Source organism: Enhydra lutris, unplaced genomic scaffold (genome assembly GCF_002288905.1).
Source record: "Enhydra lutris kenyoni isolate GAN:26980312 unplaced genomic scaffold, ASM228890v2 scaffoldscaffold8, whole genome shotgun sequence".
Lineage (NCBI taxonomy): Eukaryota > Metazoa > Chordata > Mammalia > Carnivora > Mustelidae > Enhydra > Enhydra lutris.
Genome location: NW_019154092.1, coordinates 7,839,804 through 7,859,674, shown reverse-complemented (window position 1 = coordinate 7,859,674; position 19,871 = coordinate 7,839,804). Strand labels below are relative to the sequence as shown.

The 19,871-nt window shown below is 40.7% G+C and overlaps 1 protein-coding gene across 2 annotated transcripts in view; it reads left to right on the top strand.

The window, feature by feature from the left end:
- Positions 1-2,177: 2,177 nt before the first annotated feature.
- LOC111142686 (ralA binding protein 1) overlaps positions 2,178-19,871 on the top strand; it is a 64,652-nt gene continuing 46,958 nt past the window's right edge. The window contains exon 1 of one of the 2 annotated variants that reach the window (XM_022495985.1): positions 2,178-2,369. The gene's annotated coding sequence lies outside the window, so the exon portion shown is untranslated. Of the gene's footprint in view, positions 2,370-2,845; positions 2,887-19,871 lie in introns of those variants that run through there. The other variant, XM_022495983.1, reaches the window with a different exon arrangement.

Sequence of the window (19,871 nt, the reverse complement as noted above, 5' to 3'; positions counted from 1 at the left end):
CCACCCAGGTTCCCCCAATATTTTTCATTTTTGTCTATAGTGTTGTCCCTCTTCATTTCTCATTTTGGTAATTTATATCCTTTTTTTCTTAGTCCAGCTAAAGGTTTATCAGTTTGATCTTTTCAAAGAGCCAGCTCTTGGGTCCTTTTCTCTATTTCCTTTTGCTTTTGATTCATTCATCCCTATTTTTATCCTATTTCTTTATTTCTACTTAATTTAGGTTTGATTCATTCCTCTTTTGCTAGCTTCTTGAGAGAGAAGCTTAAATTATTGTATTCCTTTTAATATAAGCACTTACTGCTATTAATTGCCCTCTACGTACAGTTTTTCCTGCTTCCCTTAAATTTGATACGTTATATTTTTGTTTCCACTCAGTTCCAGATGTTTTCTTTTTTAAAAGATTTTATTTATTTATTTATTTATTTATTTTATTTTATTTATTTATTTGAGAGAGGGAGAAGCAGGTTTCCCACTGAGTAGGGAGCCTGACAAAAGGCTCCATCCCAGGACCCTGGGATCATGACTTGAGTGGAAGGCAGATCGTTAATGACCGAGCCACCCAGGTGCCTCTAGATGTTTTCTAATTTCCCTTGTAATTTCTTCTTTGGCCCATGGGTTATTTAGAAATATGTTCATTTCCAGATATTTGGGGGTTTCTAGATTTTTGTTTTTGCCAATTTAATTCCATTATAGAAAGAGAACATATCTTGTATGTTTTCAGTCCTTTAAAATGTATAGAGATTTGTTTTGTGGCTTACCATATGATCTGTTCTGGACAATGTTTCATTTGTTTGAAAAGAATGTGTATTCTGCTATTGTTGAAGTTTTCTGCATACGTCAAATATTGGTTTGATACTGTAGTTGGTTGATACTGTAATATGGGTCTTCTGTACCCATCTTTACATTCTCTTGTTCATTGCTGAGACAGGAATCTGAAACCTCCAACCACAAGTGAATCATCAATTTGTCCTTTCAGTTCTTATGATTTTTGTTTTACATGTATTAGAATTTCCTTCCTTTTTAAAGCTAATATTGAACATGCTAATAATTGGTAATTTAAGTGCTCAAAGCACTATACAAGAGCTATACAAACCTTAGTGTGTGAAACTGAAACCAGAGTCTTCATGCTGTCAGCTCTTGCTTTCTCTTCCTTCCCACCCCACCCTCCCCTCCGGTTTTGGCCTCATTTATTGGTACTGCAGAAAAGACTATGTGGTGAAGAACACGGCTATCAGCAGTTACCTCAATAAAAAGCTTTTTTTCCCCGCTCTCTTTTCTGTGTCCATACATCGATTGGATTCAATAATTGAGTCCAGTAATTGAGCCAATGGCTCAATAATGCCCCACTCAGGTCAGTGCCTATTCCTTGGCACGTCTAGTGTTGCTGGAAGTAAAGTGTATTATTAATTTGCATTGTGACATGCCCATCTCAGTGGTTAGAGGACCCTTCTTTTGCCAGAGGGGCAAAAAGAAAGCTCCTCAAACAGTCAGAAAACAATGGCTTGTACAGACCATGCTGGTATCTAATTGCAGGAGGCTCTTCAAAGTCAGGCTGAGGGGGCTGAGTAGAAATCGGGGTGTACAAGGGAGAGACCTACTGTCAGATCTGTCATCTTCTCTGCGAGGTATAGCGGCAGGACAGATTAGTAGGTTAATCGACATTATACAATGAAGTTCTAAAGAGAGTATTGCACGTAGGAATGGAAATGATTGGGAACAGCATTTATCTCAAATCGTATCTTCCCCCTAATAATCAGCCAACTTTTATAAAACAAGAACACTTCAAAAGACCCGATTTCCAGTCATGCATTAGCAGAATAATTCTTCAAGTTTTGCTTAGGATTCCTGGGGGAAATTTAGTTATTTTCAGCCTTTTCCACGATTCAGTTATTTCTCTTTGCAACCTAAACGTGTGGCTAGGCTGTTTTAATTCAGGTGTTCCTTTGCAATTGTTGAACCAGAGAGGGCGGTGAAAGACAGCCCAGCAGGCCAGCTCGAACCCGGGGCTGGCCCTTGTCAATACCCATTTCAGGAATTCTCAGCGGGGTCCGGATACAGAGTTTTATGCAAGTTTCCCCTCAGAGGCTCAAAGAGCTTCCTTTAAGGAAAGCCCACAGCGAGAGTCCCCACCCCAAGCAAGATTCCCCACCCAGTCCAAGGCCGGGAAGATGCCCCACCCAGCGCCCGGCTAGGCCGGCCTCCTAGGCTAGTTTAACTGGTTAGGAAGACCGAAGCCTGCTAGCACAGAAGCTCTGCACTTCGGGAGCTGAGGAGCAGCCGGCCGGAACGTGGAGTGGAAAACTCTTTCCTCTCTCAAGACCAGCGCAGGCGACGCCCTCAAGCCGTCTTCACTGATACTCTGATACCGGGTAGGTATTAACCTCCCACCCAGTCCCCCAAGACCGGGAACTGCGCAGGCGCCCGCTGAGCACTAGCGCGGTGCATTCTCTCGCGTGCTCCCTCAGTCTCCTCAGCGAGCCTCTGGGCCGAAGGAATCGCGGTCCTTCCTGGGTGTTGTAGTGTCCTTCCTCGAAGAAGGGTCCTCACGTAAGCGGGGCGCTGGGGTCCGAGAACTACCCCTCCCAGCATGCTGCGCGCGAGGGCACAGGGCGTTTGCCCTTGACGGCTTAAGCCGTCAGCGCAGAGAGGAGGACCCAGGAAGCCGGCAGCGGCGGGAGGAGGGAATGCGCGTGCGCGTTGGGCCGGCTCGTCGCTTCTGTCCCAATCATTGTAAACAGGCGGAGGCTGGGGCGGGGTGGGAATGGGGCGCCCGAGGCCGGCTAGGGGCGCAGCGCAGGAGGCGCCTACGGTGGCTGCGGCGGCACCGTGAGCGCGAGGAGGCGGCGGCTGAGGCGGGGGCGGGCTGTCGCGCGGCGGCGGGCACAGGTCAGTGGCGGGCAGCGGTGGCGTGCAGGGGTCGTGGCGGTGCCCCTCGCGTGCCCGGGAAGCCCTCTCCGCACCCATCTCGCAGGCGGCGTCTGTCAGGCAGCGTGCGGGGCTGGGCGCTTGCCGCGCGCGGAGCTGGAGTTGGGGGTGGGGGGCGTGGCTGCCCCGAGTGCGGGTTCATCCCGGGCAGGCTTCTCCCCAGTTCTCGCCTTTTGCCGGCCGTTCCTCCCACTTGCCGGCCGGGCCTCCCTCGTGGCATCCGCATTTGTGATTTGGTGCTCTCGGAGTCCGGAGGAGGAGAGTCGGGAACCGGGCCCCTCCCCACTTGAGTCTCCAGGCCTTGGGGCAGCTCTTGGGCACCGGAACGGGGGAGAGAGGACTGTCTTTTATATAATCACTATTTTTTTAGCCGCACCCGGAATATTGACCCGTCTCCAGGACTTGCCCAGCGGACTAGGAAAAGGCTTTTGATGTTTCCCACCGCTGGCACGCAAGCAGTAGGGGCTCCTTTGGGTGCTGCGGTCTTCCGTTCAGGTTTCAGTGCGAATGCACGGACAGATCTGGAGTTGAGAATTCTTTTTACAACTCATTTTCAAGTATGTTTGTGATAAAATGCTCTTATTGAGGTCACCCCCCCCTTTTTTAAAATTTCTCGTTATGAGAATGAAACAGGTTTTACAAAATATTCCACACCCCAGTCTTAACCTGAAATAATTACGGTGTTTCCAGTTTTGGGATTCATTACTTCAGAGCCTTCCTCTTGACCAAGCAGCTTGTTTCCTCTAAGGCCTAGTAGAGTTCTTGAAAATAATTAAAATGTTAACTCGAGATACTTTGAATGTGCGTTGTAGGAGAAATACAGTCGTTTGGACGTGGAGTTCACACCATCCAGCCTCATTAGAAAAGCTTTCAGTGGGTATTTTGTAGAGTGGAGTGGGCATGTTCACATGCTGCAGCACTTTTGGTAGCATTCCATCATACTTGGCAGTTATTCATCAAGTATTTAAGTGGGGATAAGGAGCAAGCTCACTTTCGGTTTGGTGGTTATGGAGGCAGCACTTCTAAATGAAAAAAAAAAAAAAGGGTCTGTGAATAAGAAAAGTAACCTCACTTGACGCCTTCCTAGTTGTCTTGGTGATTTGATAGTTCCTTTCTGAGTGTCTTTCTGAAAATGAGTAATTGCTGTAAACTGTACTGGCAGTAGGAGAGGTAGGAAGCAAGTTAGAGTGGTTCTCACTTTTCAGAGTGACCCTGTAGATTTAAGTGGGGTAGACTTAGTTTAACAGTAACCACTGGGAAGTAATTCTTTGAACAAAGTATCTTGAAGCAGTATGACATAACTTAATTTGCTTTCTCTTCAAATAGTATCTCTCATTGTAGATCTAATTAGAAAACCAGAAGTGTTATCAGAGAATGAATATTAACTTTAATTTGTACACTTGTATTTGCACAGCTGTTTGCTCAGAAAGGGGACATTAGGTTCGAATGTAACCCAAAAGTATGTTCTTTCTTTTTTGAAAGAAAATTCCTGATAGAAATTTAAGTTAGCATGTTTGGAAGGAATAAGGAAGAACGTGGGTCATTTAGTATAGAGGCGTTACTGTGTAGCAGGTAGTATACCTGCTGAAGAGGACTTACAGATGGATAAGGCAAGTGCCCCTGCTTTCTGGTGATAAGGCTTTATCTTTTACTTGAACTGTTCGCGAGTACAATATGTTTTTAAGATTACTTTGGAGAAGGTGTGGGGGCAGAGAGGGTGTACAAAGGAGATAGTGATCAATTTCTTATGGGGAGAGAAGGAGAGATTGAGGAAGTTGGCAGTGGAAAGGAAAAAGTATGTGGAGGGGAAGACTACAGCAAGGATGGCTATTTAGATAGAAGGAACAGTGTGAGCAGAAGCACGGGAGTCTGAGGTTCCATAACGAATTTTACGATCTGGAGGTGTAGCTAGTAGACAGGGGCCAAATTATGAAGTCTTCTTTTTTTTTTTTTCATGAATAGTCTTAAACACAGTTAAAGTAGTTTCAACTTTTATCTTGTAAGCCAATAAAAGTCACTGAGACAGGATAAAGAAAACAGAAACCTAAGCCAGCTGAGCCCATTTTAACTCCCTGCTGTGTGTGATAGGTATTTTATGCTTTGTGTGTTAAACTTGAAGGTTTAGGCATGACAAAGGCAGAAAATGAGGGAACCGGGCACCTGGGTGGCTCAGTCAGTTAAGCAGTTAAGCGTCTGCCTTCAGCTTACTCATGATCCTAGGATTCTGGGATCGAGTCCCCCATTGGCCTCCCTGCCGAACAGGGAGCCTGCTTCTCCCTTTGCCCCTTCCCTCACCCCCCTCCGTAAGAGTGCATTCCTCCTGCTTGTGCTCTCTTGCTCACTCTCTGTCAAATACATAAATAAAATCTTAAAATTAAAAAAAAAAATGGAAAGAAAATGAGGGAAACGAACCAAAGGCAGAAGGAAAGCTGGACGTGATTAGAAAGAGCATGGAACACTTCGAAGAGCCAGAAGTCATTCTCTGCAACTATAGCACTGGGTTTTTGGTGGTAAGTAGCACAAGACGAGGCTGCACAGGTAGATCTTTGAGAGTTGCTTGACATTCCAAGGTTTCTAGAATTTTTCCCCTATAGAAGTAGTAGAGTTTATGAATTTTAATCAGGAAAGAGTCATGATAAAGTTTTCCTCTTAGAAAGATTGTTCTGGTATTGTAGAGTGCAGATTTCAGAAGGGGTGGAAGGAAGAAGATCAGGCAGGGTGCAGAAAGGTGGAAGGTAGCTCTAAACTAAGGTGGAGTCGGAGATACAAAGGGGTAGTTTGACAGAAGGTAGAATTCATAGGATTCAGGTGTGGTTGGATTTTAACTTGGGTCATTGAATAAGACAGTGGTAGAGTACAGTTGGCCCTTTAACGGGGGGGGGGGGGGGGAGGGGGGGGGGCCCTTGGGGGGGGGGGGGGGGGGTTAGGGGTGCTGACCCTCCTTGCAGTCTAAAAATCCGTGTATAACTTTTGACTCCCCCCAAACTTGACTACTAATAGCCTACTGTTGACTGGAAGCCCTACAGATAACAGAAAGTCAATTAACACATATTTTACATGTATTCTTACAATAAAGCTAGAGAAAAGAAAATGTTACTAAAATCATAAGGAAGAAAAAACACGTTTACAGTACAGTACTGTATCGAAAAAGGACCACATCTGAATAGCCCCACACAGCTCAAACCTATGTTCAAGCATCAACTCTGTACTGAGACAGGAAGAGGAGCAAGCTTGGAGAGGGACAGTGTGTTAGCTTTTGGATGTATTGAATGGGAGTTGTCTATGAAACTTCCAAGTGGAAAGCAGCTACAGAGTTGGGTGTGTGGATCTGGAGTGGAAGAGAGAGAGGTCTTGCTGTGAGAGTCAGCAGGCTGTATTATAGGTGGTAGCTGAAACCTTTGATTTACATAACAACATGTAGGAAGAGTTTACCCATGGAGAATAGTTCTGGAAATAGACAATGGAGAACATTTACAATGAAATTGAGGAAGAAGACCTGGGAAGGGAAATTACTAAGTTTTTAGAGATGCAGAGAAATCATGAGAAAATGTCATAAAAGCCAAAATAGAATCATTTCAAAAGGAAGCTATGCTTCACAACCAACTCTTCACAAAAACATGAACATTTCTGAAAAAGGAAGCTGTACTTCAAACGCTCTGAGAACTTGAGTAAAACAAGGATTATTAGGAGTCTATTCAATCTGATAACTAAGTAAGAGCAGTTTCGTAACATTCTACCTAATGCTACCATGGAGGGGGGAGGAGCTCGTTTCTTTGAATTGAGGAGTTGAGGGGTGATCAGAGAGTGAAGAAAGTAAATATGGATTAGTTCAAGAATAAACAAATTTTAGCTGTGAAGGGAATAATGGAAAGAGTTGTTAGCAGATGATAAAAAGGGTTAAGAATGATTTTTAACATGACAAAGACTCGAGTCTGCTTTTTTTCTTATGACAGTTTAATTGAAATGTAATTCGTATAATGTAAAATTCATCCTCTTAGACTGTACAATTCAGTTTTTAGAATATTCGCAGATTTGTGCAGCCATCTCCACAGTAAACTCTAGAACATTTTCATTACCTCAAAAAAGAAACCTTTTACTCATTATCAGTCACCATTCTTTCTCCTCCCACCCATTAGCAGCCAGTGATCTGCTGCTGCCTCTTTATTTGCCTATTCTAGACATTTCATATGAATGGAATCACATAGATGATCATTTGTGACTGTCTTCCTTTTCTCAGTGTACTGTTTACAGGGTTTATCCATATTATAGCATGTATTAGGACTTCATTTTGTTTTTATTGCCAAATAATCTGTTGCCTGGTTACACCATGTTTTGTTTATCCATTGATCAGTTGGTGACTATTTGAGCTGTTTCTACTTTGTGACTTTTGTGAATAATGCTGATATGAATATTCATGTACAAGTTTTTCCGTGGCTGTATGTTGCTCCTAGGTGTATACCAAGGAATAGAATTGCTGGATCATAGGGCTACTCTTACAATTAACATTTTGAAGAACTGCCAAACTGTTTCCCAAAGCACCTGCACCATTTCATTATGCAGTGTAAGGGATCTGGTATCTCCATATCTTTACCAACACTTGTTATTTTATGGCTTTTAAAATTTTAGCTAGTCTAGTGGGTGTGAATTGGTATCTCATTGTGGGTTTGATATGATGATAATGACCATCTTTTCATGTACTTGTTGGTCATTTATCTGTATTCTTTGGAAAAATATCTATTCAAATTCTTTGCCCATTTTAAAATTGGGTTTGTCGGGGCACCTGGGTGGCTCAGTGGGTTAATGTCTCTGCCTTCAGCTCAGGTTATGATCCCAGGGTCCTGGGATGGAGCTCTGCGTCGGGCTCTCCACTCCATGGGGAGCCTGCTTCCCTCTCTCTCTGCCTGCCTCTCTGCCTACTTGTGATCTGTCAAATAGATAAATAAAATCTTAAAAAAAAAAGAAATAAAATTGGGTTTGTCTTTTTGCTGTTGAGTTTTAAGAGTTCCTTTATATATTCTAGATGCTAGACCCTTTCAGAATACGATGTGCAAATACTTTCTTCCATTCTTTAGATTCTCTTTTTACTTTCTTGATGATAGCCTCTGATATACAAAGTTTTTAAATTTTGATGAAATACAGTTTATCCACTTTTTTCTTTTGTTACTCATGATTTTGGCTTCCTATCTAAGAGTCCATTGTCGAATCCAAGGATGTGAAAATTAACACTGTACTCTCTTCTGAAAGTTTCTGGTTTTAGTTTTTATATTTAGGTGTTGATTCATTTTGAGTAAAATTTTTGTGTATGGTTTGAGATATGGGTCCATTTTCTTGCATATGGACATTCAATAGTTTACTCCCATCTGTTGAAGAAACCATTCTTTTCCCATTGAATAGTCTTCACCCTTGTTGATATATAGTTGACCGTAGATGTTTGGATTTATTTCTAGACTCTCAAATTGATTCCATAGGTCTCAATGTTTATACTAATGCCAGTACTACATTGTTTTGGTTACTCTAGTTTTGTAGTACCTTTTGAAATCAGGAAGTGCTTTTTTCCAACTTTGTTCTTTTTGATTATTTTTTGTGGCTATTTAGAGCCTTTTGCAGTTCCATATTAAGCTGAGGATCAGCTTTTCCATTTCTGTAGAAGAGATTGTTCTAGTGTGTGGATATGGAGTTTATTTTCTGTTTTCATCTTGTATCCTGTAAATTTGTTAAACTCATTTATTAGCTCCAATAATTTCCTAGTAGATTTTATTGGGTTTTCTGTGTAAGATCATGTCATCTGTGAATGAATAGAGACAGTTTTATTTCTTCCTTTCTTTTTTTTTTTTTTTTTAAGATTTTATTTATTTATTTGACAGACAGAGATCACAAGTAGGCAGAGAGGCAGGCAGAGAGAGAGGAAGGGAAGCAGGCTCCTTGCTGAGCAGAGAGCCCTACATTGGGCTCCATCCCAGGACCCTGACTGAGATCATGACCTGAGCCGAAGGTGGAGGCTTTAACCCACTGAGCCACCCAGATACCCCATACTTCTTCCTTTCTGATGTGAATGCATTTTATTTTATTTTTTAAGAAGATTTTAAGAAGAAGAGAGTATGCATATGAACAGGGAGGGGTGGTGGGAAGAGAGAAGCAGACTCCCTGTTGAGTAGGGAGCCCAATGTGGGACTTGATTCCAGGACGTGGAGATCATGACCTGAGCTAAAGGCAGATGCTTAACTGACTGAGCCATTCAGGCTCCCTGCATGCATTTTATTTATTGATTAATTGCCATCGCTTGTACTTCCAGTTCGGTGTTGAACAGAAGTGGCAAGGGCAAACCTCTTTGTCTTGTTCCTGGTCTTAGGAGGAAAGCTTCCAGTCTTTGACCATTAACTGTAATGTTAAATGTGGGTTTTTCACTGATTTCCTTTATCAGTTGCCATCTGTCGTTAGTTTGTCAGATGTTCTGTTAAATGTTTGTTCATTTTTTTTCCTATTTATTTTCAGTGTAATTTCATTGTGGTCAGAGAACATACTTGTGTGCTTTCAGTCTTATAAACTTTGTTCAGGTTTGTTTGTGGCCTAAATTTGATCTGTTTTGAAGAGTGTTCCAAGTATGCTTGAGATGAATCTGTATTATGGTGTTGTTGAGTGGAGTGTCTGTTAGGTCTAGTTTCTTCAAAGTATTGTTCAAGTCTTCTCTTTCCTTATTGGTATTTTGTCTAGTTGGTTTATCCATTGTTGAAAGGGGGATATTGAAGTTTTCAACTATTATTGAACTGTTTTTCCTTTCAATTTAGTCAGGTTTTGTTTTGTTTTGTTCCTTGTCTTTTAGGGTTCTTTTATTAGGTGCATGTACATGTATAGTTGTTATCTTGTTGACAAGACCTACCCTTTTATCATTCTATAATATGCTTGGTTCTTGTAATAGATTTGTCCTAACATTTATTTTGTTTGGTATTAGTATAGTCTGTCATCCCAGCTCTCTTTTGGTTACTGTTCACATGAAGTATCTTTTTCCATCCTTTTCATTTCTCTTTAAATTAAATTAAATTAAATTTTAAATATTTTTTATTCATTTGAGTGAGAGAGTTAGAGCGTGTGCACGTGTAAGAGAGAATGAGCAGGGGGGAAGGTCACATGGAGAGAGACAAGCAGACTCTGTGCTGGGCAGGGAGCCTGATGCAGGGTTTAATCCCAGGACCCTGGGATCATGACCTGAGCTGAAGGCAGATGCTCAACTGAGTCACCCAGGCACCCTCATCCTTTTACTTTCAACTGTGTTTTAGAACTTGAGTCTCTTGTAGGCTACATATAGTTGGATCTTTAAAAAAAAAAAAAAAATCTGTTTCACCACTATCCACCTTTTAATTTTGGGAATTTAACCCATTTACCTTTAACGTAATTACTGATTAGGAGCAACTTCTGCCCTATTGGTGTTTGTCTTCTGTATATTTTATATCTTTTTTATTCTTCAATTCTTCCATTAGTGCCTTCTGTATTTCTTTGCACTGTATTATTTTAAATCTTTATATCTTATTTACTATATATTTTTGAGTTATTTTTAGTGGTTGCTCTGGGATTACAATTAACATTTTCATTTGTAATAGTCTGGTTCAGATTAATACCAGTTTAGTTTTAGTGGTGTATAAAAACTGTACTCCTAAAAACAAACAAACAAACAAACAAAAAACTGTACTCTTGTAGCTCTACTCCCCCTTATGGTGCTTTTGTCACAAGTTGTATCTTTATACATTGTATGCCCATCTGATTTAAAATTGTTGCTTTATGCAATTGTCATTCAAATCAAAAAGGAGAAAAGAGATACAAATAAAAAATACATTAAAAATTTTTTTTAAGGGTGCCTGGGTGGCTCAGTGGGTTAAGCCTCTGCCTTCGGCTCAGGTCATGATCTCAGGGTCCTGGGATCGAGGCCCGCATCAGGCTCTCTGCTCAGCGGGGAGCCTGCTTTCTCCTCTCTCTCTATGCCTGCCTCTCTGCCTACTTGTGATCTCTCTCTCTCTGTTTCAAATAAGTAAATAAAATCTTTATAAAAAAAATTTTTTTTAAGATTTTATTTATTTGAGAGAGAGAGAACGTGCGCACGTGTGTGCATGTGTGTGCAATTGGGGGCAGGGGCAGAGGGAGAGGGACAAGCAGACTCCCTGCTGAGTATGGAGCCCGATGCAGAGCTTGATACCAGGACCTTGAGATAATGACTTGAGCTGAAGTCAGACACTTAACTGGCTGAGCCACCCAGGCGCCCTGGAAAATACATTTGTACTGTGTTTTGAAATTGATATGTCTTTTATATTTTCCTGGGTAGTTACTTTTTTTTTTTTTTTTAGACGATTTTATTTATTTATTTGACAGAGAGAGACACAGGGAGAGAGGTAACACAAGCAGGCGGAGTGGAAGAGGGAGAAGCAGGCCTCCCAAGGAGCAGGGAGCCCAATGCAGGGCTTGATCCCAGGACCCTGGGATTGTGACCTGAGCTGAAGGCAGAAACCCAATGACTGAACCACCCAGCTGCCCCTCCTATGTAGTTACTTTTACCGGTGTTCTTTATTTCTACATATGGATTCAAGGTACTGTCTAGTGTCCTTTCATTTCAGCATGAAGGACTCACTTTAGCATTTCTTATGGGGTAGATCCATTAGCAACTAATTCTTTCAGATTTTCTTCCTCTGAGAATGTATTGTTTTTTTCGTTCAGTTGTGAAGGATAATTTTACAAGATAAAGATTCTTAGTTGACAGTGTTTTTTCCTTCCAGTACTTTGATCATGTCATCCCACTGCCTTCTGGTCTTTATGGTTTCTGATGAGAAGTCAGCTGTTAATGATATTGAGGACTCCTTGTATGTGATGATTCACTTCCTTCTTGCTTCTTTCAAGATTCTCTGTCTTTGAACTGTTTGATGAAGATATGCCTTAGTGTGAATTTCATTGAATTTCTCCTGCTTGGAGTTTGGTGAACTTTTTGGGTATATAGATTAATATATTTCGTTAAGTTTGAGAAGTTTTTAGCCACTATTTCTTCAAATATTTTTGCTCTTTTTCTCGTTTTGGAACTGCCATTATGCTTGGTGTGCCAGATGCTGTCCCACAAATCTCTTAGGCTCTCTTACATTTTCTTCATTAGTTTTTCTGTCTGATCCCCTGGCTGACATATTTCAATTGACTTATCTTTAAGATCACTGGTTCTTTGTTGTGTCTTCTCAAATCTGCTGCTGAGCCTATATAGTGAATTTGCCATTTTAGTTATACTTTCTAACTCGAGGATTTCTATTTGATTGTTTTAAAAATAATTTCTATTTCTTTATTAATAGTCCTCATCTGGTGGGACAGAATTCTTACGCTTTCCATTAGTTCTTTAGACATAATTTCCTTTTGCTTTTGAACATTAATACAGATTTAAAGTCATTGTCCAATAAGTCTAATGTTTGGGATTCCTTAGGGAGAGTTTCTAGTGATTGCTTTTTTTCTCTGTGTATGGGCTATTCCTTCTTGTTTCTTTACATGCATGTAATTTTTTGTTGAAATTGGACATTTTGAGTATTATATGGCAGCCATGGAAATTAGGATCTTTTTTCCCCAGAGATGTTGCTCCTTGTTGTAGCTGTCATTAATTTAAGAACTTTTCTGAACTAATTTTGTAAAGTATATATTCTTTGTCATGTGTGCCCTTGAAGTTTGTATCTGTGTTGTGTCAGCTAATGATTGGACAGGTATTTCCTTAAACATTTGGTACCAAAAATGTCTCCCAGTATCTTCAGAAGGGTGTTGTGCTTCTGTTGGAATATTTTATTCCTTCAGCACTCAGCCACTTTACAACTCTGGTTAGCCTTAATTTCCTGTTTGTGTAGAAGTCGGGGTCATCCAGAAGGCCTTATGGGGTGGGATAAACTCAGTGAGATCTATATCGAGAATCTTAATCAAACATTTGAAAAACAAAGACAGAATCTTGAAAGAAACAGGAGTGAAGTGACTCCTCATATACCAGGAATCCTCAGTATCATTTAACAGCTGACTGTTCCAACTTCTTAGCAGAAACCATAGAGGCCAGGAGGTGGTGGGATGACACAGTCATAGTACTGAAAGAAAAAAACTGTCAACCAAGGGCTGGCAGAATTCCTGAGCATGTGTACAGCCCTGGGCATACATGTTGTGTCCTAGATTCCCAGGAATCTGTTGAAGCTGTTTAAGGTCCTTATTTCTCAAAATACCTCATTGCCCAGCCTTTCTTTTCAAGGCTTTTGGTCAGTTTGTTTACACCAACTGTTACTCATTGGGTCAGGCGACAAGCACAGAGAACGTCTGCTTGTATATATTTTTGACAAACATCCTTTGTGTCCCGTAGTAGCTTTAGCTTGTGGGAAGTCTGAGTTAGCAGCATTAGGTGAGCTAAAGCAAGACTTTTCATTTCTTCCAGGGAGCATAGATTGGTCAAAACAAATGATTTCAGTTTGTTTTTAAGTGAGGTTTGTTTTGCTGTACCAGTATCAGGAATGTGGGCTGTTGTTTTCATAGCCACCACTGATCTGGGGAGCGATTGGACAAGAGCGACGAGAGCAGGTTAAATGCCACAAAGCTCTATATTCTTACCAAGATTTAGCTGTTTTTCTTGAATAAGTACCCTGGATTCCTACAAAATTTTGTTTAGTTTCTGATGTCTGGAAAAGTTGGTTCTGACAGTTTTTAGTTGTGTTTGCGGTTTCTTATGCCAGCATTTTGCCAACATTACTCTGTTTATTATACTGCACTTGTTTTTAGGCTACCTTTATTAGTATAGTTCAAGTGAATTTTGTATTTCATGTAGCATACAGTGGGTCAGTATGTTCTCATAGTACTTTATTTTTCAAGGATTTTAAAGAGATGCAGTATAAATAAAGGTTTTTTGGCTGTTAAAAACACTACAGTAACTACCCTTTAATTACAGTTTTGCTTATTTTGTGTATTTGAGGGTAAAGGTTTGATAGTGGAATTGCTAGGTAAGAATATTAATTTTTTTAAAACATTTTATTTATTTATTTGACAGAAATCACAAGTAGGCAGGGAGGCAGGCAGAGAGAGAGAGGGGGAAGCAGGCTCCCCGCCAGAGCAGAGAGCCCGATGCGGGGCTTGATCCCAGGACTCTGAGATCACGACCCGACCCAAAGTCAGAGGCCCTACCCACTGAGCCACCCAGGCGCCCCAAGAATAATAATTTTTGATAGGTTTTGCTAAGTTGCCCTTTAAAAGGTATCAGTTTATACTTTTACCAGTAGTGTATGAGGGTGTGTGTTTCTTCACACCTTTCCATTTTTGGGTATTAGACTTGTTCATATTCAGAAAATTTATGATTAAGAAAGAGCATCTCTTGGGCGCCTGGGTGGCTCAGTTGGTTGGGCGACTGCCTTCGGCTCAGGTCATGGTCCCGGGGTCCTGGGATTGAGTCCCGCATTGGGCTCCCAGCTCCATGGGGAGTCTGCTTCTCCCTCTGACCTCCCCTCTCGTGCTCTCTCTCACTCTGTCTGTCTCTCAAAATAAATAAGTAAAAATCTTAAAAAGAAAAAAAGAGCATCTCTTTAATTTCTTATTCTTTCATTTTTAAAATAGCTTTTTAAAAAAGATTTATTTGTTTATCTTAGAGAGAGAGAGAGTCAGGCTCTCTGCTCAGCGGGGAGCCTGCTTTCTCCTCTCTCTCTATGCCTGCCTCTCTGCCTACTTGTGATCTCTCTCTCTCTGTTTCAAATAAGTAAATAAAATCTTTATAAAAAAAATTTTTTTTAAGATTTTATTTATTTGAGAGAGAGAGAACGTGCGCACGTGTGTGCATGTGTGTGCAATTGGGGGCAGGGGCAGAGGGAGAGGGACAAGCAGACTCCCTGCTGAGTATGGAGCCCGATGCAGAGCTTGATACCAGGACCTTGAGATAATGACTTGAGCTGAAGTCAGACACTTAACTGGCTGAGCCACCCAGGCGCCCTGGAAAATACATTTGTACTGTGTTTTGAAATTGATATGTCTTTTATATTTTCCTGGGTAGTTACTTTTTTTTTTTTTTTTAGACGATTTTATTTATTTATTTGACAGAGAGAGACACAGGGAGAGAGGTAACACAAGCAGGCGGAGTGGAAGAGGGAGAAGCAGGCCTCCCAAGGAGCAGGGAGCCCAATGCAGGGCTTGATCCCAGGACCCTGGGATTGTGACCTGAGCTGAAGGCAGAAACCCAATGACTGAACCACCCAGCTGCCCCTCCTATGTAGTTACTTTTACCGGTGTTCTTTATTTCTACATATGGATTCAAGGTACTGTCTAGTGTCCTTTCATTTCAGCATGAAGGACTCACTTTAGCATTTCTTATGGGGTAGATCCATTAGCAACTAATTCTTTCAGATTTTCTTCCTCTGAGAATGTATTGTTTTTTTCGTTCAGTTGTGAAGGATAATTTTACAAGATAAAGATTCTTAGTTGACAGTGTTTTTTCCTTCCAGTACTTTGATCATGTCATCCCACTGCCTTCTGGTCTTTATGGTTTCTGATGAGAAGTCAGCTGTTAATGATATTGAGGACTCCTTGTATGTGATGATTCACTTCCTTCTTGCTTCTTTCAAGATTCTCTGTCTTTGAACTGTTTGATGAAGATATGCCTTAGTGTGAATTTCATTGAATTTCTCCTGCTTGGAGTTTGGTGAACTTTTTGGGTATATAGATTAATATATTTCGTTAAGTTTGAGAAGTTTTTAGCCACTATTTCTTCAAATATTTTTGCTCTTTTTCTCGTTTTGGAACTGCCATTATGCTTGGTGTGCCAGATGCTGTCCCACAAATCTCTTAGGCTCTCTTACATTTTCTTCATTAGTTTTTCTGTCTGATCCCCTGGCTGACATATTTCAATTGACTTATCTTTAAGATCACTGGTTCTTTGTTGTGTCTTCTCAAATCTGCTGCTGAGCCTATATAGTGAATTTGCCATTTTAGTTATACTTTCTAACTCGAGGATTTCTATTTGATTGTTTTAAAAATAATTTCTATTTCTTTATTAATAGTCCTCATCTGGTGGGACAGAATTCTTACGCTTTCCATTAGTTCTTTAGACATAATTTCCTTTTGCTTTTGAACATTAATACAGATTTAAAGTCATTGTCCAATAAGTCTAATGTTTGGGATTCCTTAGGGAGAGTTTCTAGTGATTGCTTTTTTTCTCTGTGTATGGGCTATTCCTTCTTGTTTCTTTACATGCATGTAATTTTTTGTTGAAATTGGACATTTTGAGTATTATATGGCAGCCATGGAAATTAGGATCTTTTTTCCCCAGAGATGTTGCTCCTTGTTGTAGCTGTCATTAATTTAAGAACTTTTCTGAACTAATTTTGTAAAGTATATATTCTTTGTCATGTGTGCCCTTGAAGTTTGTATCTGTGTTGTGTCAGCTAATGATTGGACAGGTATTTCCTTAAACATTTGGTACCAAAAATGTCTCCCAGTATCTTCAGAAGGGTGTTGTGCTTCTGTTGGAATATTTTATTCCTTCAGCACTCAGCCACTTTACAACTCTGGTTAGCCTTAATTTCCTGTTTGTGTAGAAGTCGGGGTCATCCAGAAGGCCTTATGGGGTGGGATAAACTCAGTGAGATCTATATCGAGAATCTTAATCAAACATTTGAAAAACAAAGACAGAATCTTGAAAGAAACAGGAGTGAAGTGACTCCTCATATACCAGGAATCCTCAGTATCATTTAACAGCTGACTGTTCCAACTTCTTAGCAGAAACCATAGAGGCCAGGAGGTGGTGGGATGACACAGTCATAGTACTGAAAGAAAAAAACTGTCAACCAAGGGCTGGCAGAATTCCTGAGCATGTGTACAGCCCTGGGCATACATGTTGTGTCCTAGATTCCCAGGAATCTGTTGAAGCTGTTTAAGGTCCTTATTTCTCAAAATACCTCATTGCCCAGCCTTTCTTTTCAAGGCTTTTGGTCAGTTTGTTTACACCAACTGTTACTCATTGGGTCAGGCGACAAGCACAGAGAACGTCTGCTTGTATATATTTTTGACAAACATCCTTTGTGTCCCGTAGTAGCTTTAGCTTGTGGGAAGTCTGAGTTAGCAGCATTAGGTGAGCTAAAGCAAGACTTTTCATTTCTTCCAGGGAGCATAGATTGGTCAAAACAAATGATTTCAGTTTGTTTTTAAGTGAGGTTTGTTTTGCTGTACCAGTATCAGGAATGTGGGCTGTTGTTTTCATAGCCACCACTGATCTGGGGAGCGATTGGACAAGAGCGACGAGAGCAGGTTAAATGCCACAAAGCTCTATATTCTTACCAAGATTTAGCTGTTTTTCTTGAATAAGTACCCTGGATTCCTACAAAATTTTGTTTAGTTTCTGATGTCTGGAAAAGTTGGTTCTGACAGTTTTTAGTTGTGTTTGCGGTTTCTTATGCCAGCATTTTGCCAACATTACTCTGTTTATTATACTGCACTTGTTTTTAGGCTACCTTTATTAGTATAGTTCAAGTGAATTTTGTATTTCATGTAGCATACAGTGGGTCAGTATGTTCTCATAGTACTTTATTTTTCAAGGATTTTAAAGAGATGCAGTATAAATAAAGGTTTTTTGGCTGTTAAAAACACTACAGTAACTACCCTTTAATTACAGTTTTGCTTATTTTGTGTATTTGAGGGTAAAGGTTTGATAGTGGAATTGCTAGGTAAGAATATTAATTTTTTTAAAACATTTTATTTATTTATTTGACAGAAATCACAAGTAGGCAGGGAGGCAGGCAGAGAGAGAGAGGGGGAAGCAGGCTCCCCGCCAGAGCAGAGAGCCCGATGCGGGGCTTGATCCCAGGACTCTGAGATCACGACCCGACCCAAAGTCAGAGGCCCTACCCACTGAGCCACCCAGGCGCCCCAAGAATAATAATTTTTGATAGGTTTTGCTAAGTTGCCCTTTAAAAGGTATCAGTTTATACTTTTACCAGTAGTGTATGAGGGTGTGTGTTTCTTCACACCTTTCCATTTTTGGGTATTAGACTTGTTCATATTCAGAAAATTTATGATTAAGAAAGAGCATCTCTTGGGCGCCTGGGTGGCTCAGTTGGTTGGGCGACTGCCTTCGGCTCAGGTCATGGTCCCGGGGTCCTGGGATTGAGTCCCGCATTGGGCTCCCAGCTCCATGGGGAGTCTGCTTCTCCCTCTGACCTCCCCTCTCGTGCTCTCTCTCACTCTGTCTGTCTCTCAAAATAAATAAGTAAAAATCTTAAAAAGAAAAAAAGAGCATCTCTTTAATTTCTTATTCTTTCATTTTTAAAATAGCTTTTTAAAAAAGATTTATTTGTTTATCTTAGAGAGAGAGAGAGTCTGTGTGTGTGTGTGTGTGTGTGTGTGTGTGTGTGTGTGTGTGTGTGTGTAATGGGGAGGGACGGAGGGCTAGAAAACGAGAGAGAATCTCAGGCAGACTCCCTGAGCGTGGAGCCCTACGATGAACTTGATCTCACAGCCCAGACATCATGACCTTAGCAAAAGTCAAGAGTTGGATGCTTAATTGACTGAGCCACCCAGGCACCTCCATTTTTAAAATACCTTTTTTGTGTCTTTTGTGTTTATACTTTTTATCATGTTTTTGTTTTTCTTTTTAAGAAAATTCTATAAATATTTGTCATGTTCTAGGGGCACCTGGGTGGCTTAGTTGATTGGTGTCTGACTCTTGATTGCAGCTCAGGTGATCTCAGGGTTGTGAAATGGAGCCCTGTGTTGGGCTCCGTGCTCAGCAGGGAGTCTGCTGGATATTCTCCACCCACCCCACCCCCAATTTGTGCAGTCTCTCAAGTAAATAAATCAGTAAAAATATTTGCTGTGTCTAGTGCCAGTATTTTTTTCCAAGTTTCTTCTTGGCTTTTTAAATTTGTTTATGATGGGGCACCTGGATGGCTCAGTCAGTTAAGTGTCCGACTCTTGCTTTCAGCTCAGGACATGATCTTAGGGTCATGAGCTCAAGTTCTGCGTTGGACTTGGCATTTAGTGGGGAGTCTGCTTGAGGTACTCTCTCCCTTTCCCTTCCCCTGCCTCCTGCTTGTGCATGTATGCTCGCTATCTCAACATCTTTTAAAAAATGTTAATGATTGTAGTAAAAGTATTAACGAATTTGTTTTAAAAATGTACTGAAGATTTTTTGAAGGGTTTTGAAATGGATAATCAAAGAGAAAAGGCAGGAAAAGCTTCTTTTTTCATAGTCTTAAAAGGGGGAGAAATACAGTTTAGAAAATCCCAAGTTTTGTCCAGACATCTTTATGCCCTTGCTTTTTTATAGTTAAATAGCACAACTGAATATTGGCTAATATTACTGCTTCCTAAGTACCTACTGTATGTGAGAAATTTCATTTTTTTTAAATCTTGGCAACAGCTTGCAAGATGTCAACATTCTTTTGTACAGATAAGGAGATTTGGTCCTTAAAACGTGATGGCCTTCAGTCAAGACGCATAGCTCTGTTCCATACGATTTGAATCCAAATCATCTCTCAGACTCCAGAGCCCATATGCTTCCTATTTATCAAATTATCTATCAGGGTATTTCCCAATTTGCTTACAGAGAGAAGGGGGCCTGGGTGAGACAAATAATACAGTTGTGTTTTTCTCAGCCATTAAAGATACTACCAAAGAAATAACGTTTCTTGTATGTTCTTGCAGAGATGTTTTATACACATACAAAGAAAGCTGTATGTAGAAGTATGTATACTTTTAAAAAAGACTTATTTTAAAGAGAGAGAGTTTGCACACATGAGCAGGAGGAGGGGCAGAGGGAGAGAAAGAATCTCAAAAAGACTCGGCACTGAATGTGGAACCTGACTCAGGGCTTGATTCCATGAACCTGAGATCACAAACAGAGCTGAGATCATGGGTTGGTCACCCAGCCAGTCGACTGAGCTACCCAGGTGTCCCTAAATATGTAGACATTATATTCTAAACAGTTTCTTGTT